Source organism: Neoarius graeffei, chromosome 4 (assembly GCF_027579695.1).
Source record: "Neoarius graeffei isolate fNeoGra1 chromosome 4, fNeoGra1.pri, whole genome shotgun sequence".
In the NCBI taxonomy this organism is placed as follows: domain Eukaryota; kingdom Metazoa; phylum Chordata; class Actinopteri; order Siluriformes; family Ariidae; genus Neoarius; species Neoarius graeffei.
In genome coordinates this window covers 78,097,876-78,105,077 of record NC_083572.1, presented here as the reverse complement: position 1 = coordinate 78,105,077, position 7,202 = coordinate 78,097,876, and the positions used below count along the sequence as shown (strand labels likewise).

At 38.1% G+C, this 7,202-nt stretch overlaps 1 pseudogene; it reads right to left on the bottom strand.

Moving 5' to 3' along the window:
* Positions 1 to 436: 436 nt before the first annotated feature.
* LOC132884617 (craniofacial development protein 2-like) lies at positions 437 to 1,648 on the bottom strand (annotated as a pseudogene).
* Positions 1,649 to 7,202: the final 5,554 nt, after the last annotated feature.

Sequence of the window (7,202 nt, the reverse complement as noted above, 5' to 3'; positions counted from 1 at the left end):
GGGTTGGTATTGATGGGAATGTCATTGGAAGGTACTGGGTCAGCCGGCTCATCCAGCTCTGGTCTGTTTAATACTTCTTCGAAGTGTTGAGCCCATCTTTCTGCTTGTTCCCTTTCAGTTGTAAGCAGTTTTCCCTGTTTGTCTTTGACTGGTACAGAGCAGACATTGTTCTTGCTACTGAGCCTTTTGGTAATTCTGTATACTGTGCTAAGTTCTCTTCTAGTGGCAGCCCTTTCTGCTTCATTCGCTAACTCCTCTACGAAGGCTCTCTTATCACGTCAAGCACTCCATTTAACCTCTCTGTCTTTGCTCCTGTATGTGTCCTTTGCCCGTTGTGACTTTGTATTCAGCAACTTCCTTTTGGCTATTTTCCTTTCTTCAATTTTCTTCCAAGTCTCCTGTGTTAACCACTCCTTGCCTTTCTTCTTTCTATAGCCTAGGACTTTCTCAGCCTTTCTCTATACACCTTTGTTATAATATTCCATGTTGTTTCCACAATGTTTTGTTCTTCTTCATTTACTAGGTTCTCTAGGGCTTTGAAACGATTTCTTAGCTCTAGGGCAAATTCATGTCTAGTTTCTGGAGTGCGTAGTTTGTAAGTGTCCAACACCTTATGCTGCTGCTTGGTGGGAGGTGTTGCTCTTAACTTCAGTCTAACCTTGGTCACTATCAAATGATGGTCACTGACAACATCTGCTCCACGGTAGACTCTGACGTCTAGTAGAGACCTCTGCCACTTCTTGTTTACTATTACATGGTCAATTTGAATAATGGTATGTCCATCTGAGGAAGTCCAGGTCAGTTTGTGAATGGTTTTGTGTGGGAAGATGGTTCCACCTATCACTAGCCTACTGCTTAGACAAAAGTCAATAAGTCTCCCTCCATTGTCGCTGATGTTTCCACATCCATGCTGACCCATAGCATCTTCCCTCCCACTGTTGTCACTGCCAACCTTGGCATTCAAATCTCCCGTTACCAGTATTGTATCATGTTGTGGGGTTTTACTGATTTCTCGTTGTGGTTGCTCGTACCACTCATCTTTAATGTCATCCTCTGCCTCGTTCATAGGAGCATAACATTGTAGAACAGTTAGTTTGCAGAACTTGGAGTCAAATCTGGCTCTGATTAGCCTATTGCTGATGGGTTCCCATTCAAGAAGTGATTTAGTTGCCTATTTGTTCAGTATGAGGGCTACACCATTAGCATGTTGGTTGTCTTTACCAGAGTATACAATGGTTAGGCCTTCTGAGGTTACTTTACGTCCTGTGCCAGTCCATCGACATTTGCTCACACCAAGAACATCTAGGTTGTATTTCAGCATTTCCCTGCTTACTTGAGCTGTCTTTGAAATTTTGAACATTGTTCGAACATTCCATGTACCAATCCGGATGGTACTTTTAGGGCCTAGGAGACTCCGATTCAAGCTTCTGACTTCCTGGGGTAGGCTTTCATCAGGAGCTGTCATGGTGCCTGTTGCTAGACCGGAGCTTCCTGTCAGGCCCTGGGGTTTCGTAGGTAAAAAAGTCATAGTTTCAGTAACAGGATTGAGTTTTTGCAGGGTGAGGTTGTTGACCTCACGCCCAACCCCCAACCTGGAGGGCCAGGAGCTGCCTTTTGTCTGACCTCTTGCCTGTAACCTACCCGGCATGGTTGAACCTGTCGAGGACCTGCCAAGGACCTAAGTCTAGGCCCCCACCAGTATAGCTTACAGGTTCCTTGAGGCACTCAAGCCTCCCCACTGCGTCAAGGTAGCAGCACAGGGGAAGCTGCCCCATATACAGTGTCTTGCAAAAGTATTCATCCCCCTTTGTGTTTGTCCAGTTTTGTCGCATTACAAGCTGGAATTAAAATGGATTTTTGGGGGGTTAACACCATTTGATTTACACAACATGCCTACCACATCTGGCCACTGGGATTTTTGCCCATTCCTCAAGGCAAAACTGCTCCAACTCCTTCAAGTTAGATGGGTTGTATTGGTGTAGAGCAATCTTCAAGTTATGCCACAGACTCTCAGTTGGATTCAGGTCTGGGCTTTGACGAGGCCATTCCAAGACATTTAAATGTTTCCCTTTAAACCACACCAGTGTAGCTTTAGCAGTATGTTTAGGGTCATTGTCCTGCTGGAATGTGAACCTTCGTCCCAGTCGCAAATCTCTGGCTGACTCCAACAGGTTTTCCTCCAGAATTGCCCTGCATTTAGTGCCATCCATCTTTCCTACAGTCCGAACTAGCTTTCATGTCCCTGCAGATGAAAAATATCCTCACAGCATGATGCTGCCACCACCATGCTTCACTGTAGGAATGGTGTTCTCAGGGTGTTGGGTTTGCACCACACATGGCACTTCCCATGATGGCCAAAAAGATCAATTTATTCTCATTTGACCAGAGAATCTTCTTCCATGTGTTTAGGGAGTCTGCCACATGCTGTTTGGCAAACTCCAAATGTGTTTGCTTAAGCAATGACTTATTTCTGGCCACTCTTCCATAAAGCCCCACTCTGTGGAGTGTACGGCTTAAAGTGGTCCAATGCACAAACACTCCCAGCTCCGCTGTGGATCTTTGCAGCTCCTTCAGTGTTATCTTTGGTGTCTTTGTTGCATCTCTGATTAATGCCCTCCTTGCCCGGTCTGTGAGTTTTGGTGGGCAGCCTTCTCTTGTCAGGTTTGTAGTGATACCATATTCTTTCCATTTTGCTATAATGGATTTAATGGTGCTCTGTTGGATATTCAAAGTTTAGGATATTTTTTATAACCCAACCCTGATCTATACTTCTTCACAACTTTGTCTCTGACCTGTTTGGAGTGCTCCTTGGTTTTCATGTTGCTTGCTTAGTAGTGTTGCAGAGTCAGGGTCCTTCCAGAACAGGTTGATTTATACAGAAATCATGTGACAGATCATGTGACACTTTGATTGCACACAGGTGGATCTTAATCAACTAATTATGTGACCTTATGAAGTAAATTGGTTGGACCAGCTCTTACTGAGGGGTTTCATACAAAAGGGGGTGAATACCTATGCACACTCCAGATTTCTGTTTTTTCATCTTAATTATTGTTTGTGTCACAATAAAACAACAATTTACACCTTTAAAGTGGTAGGCATGTTGTGTAAATCAAATGGTGCTAACCCTCCAAAAATCCATTTTAATTCCAGCTTATAATGCGACAAAACAGGACAAATACCAAGGGGGATGAATACATTTGCAAGGCACTGTATGTACCTGAGTCATTCTATAATTAGGGGTACATTTCATGTAAAGCAAAATCTCAAAATATTAGTATTCTTTTTCAATAAATAACCTATATCTTTCCATGGTATATACCCTCAAGTTCCTAAACAAATTAATTGCCAAGCTTAATCTTAAATTACTTTTAAAATATTTTAATGAAAATGAACATTTGATTGTTTATTTTGTCAACCGTGTTACGGACAAATGTTATGTCATCTTAAACATATATAAAAATACTACACATTTGAAAACACATTTGTTTGAAAGTGCTTAAGTCCATTAACAAGATGTTTTTAATTAATCTGTACAACTGTTGTGGAAAATATGAATTTTGAGCTTCATAAATAGGATTTTATGGTTCACTGTGATGCAGAATGACACTTTTTTCAACATAAATCCTTGTTACGTCGAATTTAGAGTTGTTCTCCCTCCTTATACAAGACTTCCCTATCCAGAGATAATCCCCAATCTTTTATTTTACAGTTCATCAAACACATAAGAGATTTATAGCACAAAAAACACTTGCAACACAGATGACAGGCAATGTAACACAATTGACGGGAGTAACACAGTTGACAGGGCAGAAGAACAAGAGGACACTTTTTAGGATAAAAAGAGCTTTTTATTGTTTTAAATTTAACTATAAATAAGCTGATGAATTCAGGTGAACTGTTAAAACAACATTTAGACACAATTTCAGAGAAACGTAGCTTATTTAACAAATTGAACATATTAAATCATTCTGTTTGTTTGTCTGTCAATATGAAGATTAAGTGACAAAAACATACTCCTCCTCAACTGTGTCATAGCTGATGGGTAACACAGTTGACGGTAACCCAGTTGACATTTTGGCCATTTTTAGAGTGTTGTGCTAACTGCAGACCTCAGAGCTTTCACTACAAGACCTTAATCAATTCATATTTTTATTATCTTTAGCTGTATACTTTGTAAATACAATTTCTAAATCAGGTTTATATGAATATGTTGACAACACAGTTGACAGACAATTAACCCTCTCTAGGACTATACAACAGTATTGATGAAAATATTGAAGAGGTGAACTCAAAACTTACCACATAGTCTTCAAATTTCCCACCAAAGAGGATATGACATCACATGATGTTGGTCACATGACTTAGGACCAAACCATTTGCCAATTTATGCGGGGGGGGTTCAGTGGGTAACACAGTTGACATAAGTTTCTCGGACGCACACAAAATTCTTCATTTAATTTATAATATAAAGCATTTTAGGCTTTTAAACACTTTTGTCATATTATAATAATTACCATGAATAAATATTTGTAAAAATTTTAAACAAAAGCCTTTTTTTAAAATGTAAATATGAAGACCAAACCTGACATTTGGAAAATCGGACAGCATAAAAACACCAAATTCCAGTATTATATATGCATTTTTGCAGAGTAAAATGATGTAATTTGTTGACTTTTTGTATTATATAAAAGAGAAATGTGTGCTAATGTACAAAAGATCATTGGCTGAAGTTAATAGTTAGTGAAATTGACAAATACAGCACATGGACTTGAGATGTACCCCTAATTATAGAATGACTCACCTAAATCTTCACAGACTGACCTCAAATGCTTGAGTTGTAAATAGAAAGAAGCATTTTACAATACCTAAAAACAAGCATCAGCCACCATGAAGCCAGAAACAGTTTCTTCCTAGCCACATACACTATATGGCTGAAAGTATGGAGACATCTGACCATCACACCCATATGTGGTTCTTCCGCAAACTGTTGCCAGAAAGTTGAAAGCACAGACACTGCACTAAATACCCTAGAATGCAGAGATGGTTTTGTGTGAATATTTAAAAATGTGACCCAAAAATGATGAAATCGGATACTCTCCAATCATGGCCTTGTTAAAAATTCTTGCAAGTATATATATATATATATATATATATATATATATATATATATATATATATACTGTATATGGATTCTTGGACTTTTGGCACAGTGAAAGTTTTATAGAATGTCTTTGAATGCTGGAGCATTACAATTTTCCTTCACTGAAACTAAGGTGCTCAAAACATGTTCCAGCATGACAATGATGATGAGATTTATTTAGTAAAATAACATACAAAATGCAAGTATAGTGTACATTAAAATACATGGATAGCACAAGAAAGTGTAAACACTTATTCCTATTGTGGTCCAAGTACATCAAGTGCCAAAAAAGGGAGCTATAAACAAAAGAGGGGAGGAAGAAAAAAAAGTGTCCAGGAGGTATACAAAATAAAATAAAATAAAATATGGCATGAACTAGAAGGTTAACTAGGACATAATAAAAGGATTTTGTGAATGCTGATCAAATTGATCAAATAAAAAATTTGTGACATTGGATTTAAAACTACGTAAAACATTTATGGACTGCAACTGGCATGGTAGTTCATTCCAGGCAGTAATCGCGGTATATCTAAACGAAGAATGGCCAAATGACTTTACAGAGGGAACATTAAGGGGACATGGGACCTGAACGGGTATTATGGCGGGTATTCCAAACACTGATAGAAGGTGTGAGGTATCTCGGAGCATTACCATATAACATGTTGTGGATGTGATTTAGTTTTAACTGTTTGACTAGGAGACAGCCTGGGAACATGGTGACCTGTTTTAACTTAGTATATCCTATAGGAGTCATGGGGAAGGCACTAAGTATGAAGCAAATAATTTTATTTTGTGTAACCTGAAGACGATTCTTATAAATCTTGGTAAGGCCAGAGTACCAGGTGGAGCTGGTGTAGTCAAAATAACATTGGATAAGAGCAGATGTTAAAAGTTTCTTGATTGCCTTTTTTTTAACAGCAGGTTTTTGAAGACCAAAAGCTTCCAATTTAATTAACAAAATATTATGTTCCACAGTGTCAAAGGCCTTCTGAAGGTCCAATAAAACCATTCCTGTAAAATTGCCTTTGTCCTGTTCTGACTTGATATAGTTAGTAAGATATGCCAAACATGTACAGTGGTGCTTGAAAGTTTGTGAACCCTTTAGAATTTTCTATATTTCTGTATAAATATGACCTAAAACATCATCAGATTTTCACACAAGTCCTAAAAGTAGATAAAGAGAACCCAGTTAAACAAATGAGACAAAAATATTATACTTGGTAATTTATTTATTGAGGAAAATGATCCAATATTACATATCTGTGAGTGGCAAAAGTATGTGAATCTCGAGGATGAGCAGTTAATTTGAAGGTGAAATTAGAGTCAGGTGTTTTCAATCATTGGGATGACAATCAGGTGTGAGTGGGCATCCTGTTTTACAACCCCGATTCCAAAAAAGTTGGGACAAAGTACAACCCCGATTCCAAAAAAGTTAGGGCAAAGTACAAATTGTAAATAAAAACGGAATGCAGTGATGTGGAAGTTTCAAAATTCCATATTTTATTCAGAATAGAACATAGATGACATATCAAATGTCAAAGTACAATTTGTACTTTGTCCCAACTTTTTTGGAATCAGGGTTGTACAAATTGTAAATAAAAACGGAATGCAATAATTTACAATCTCAAAAACTGATATTGTATTCACAATAGAACATAAACAACAGATCAAATGTTGAAAGTGAAACATTTTGAAATTTCATGCCAAATATTGGCTCATTTGAAATTTCATGACAGCAACACATCTCAAAAAAGTTGGGACAGGGGCAATAAGAGGCTGGAAAAGTTAAAGGTACAAAAAAGGAACAGCTGGAGGACCAAATTGCAACTCATTAGGTCAATTGGCAATAGGTCATTAACATGACTGGGTATAAAAAGAGCATCTTGGAGTGGCAGCGGCTCTCAGAAGATAGGAAGAGGCTCACCAGTCCCCCTAATTCTACGCTGACAAATAGTGGAGCAATATCAGAAAAGAGTTCGACAGTGTAAAATTGCAAAGAGTTTGAACATATCATCATCTCCAGTGCATAATATCATCAAAAGATTCAGAGAATCTGGAA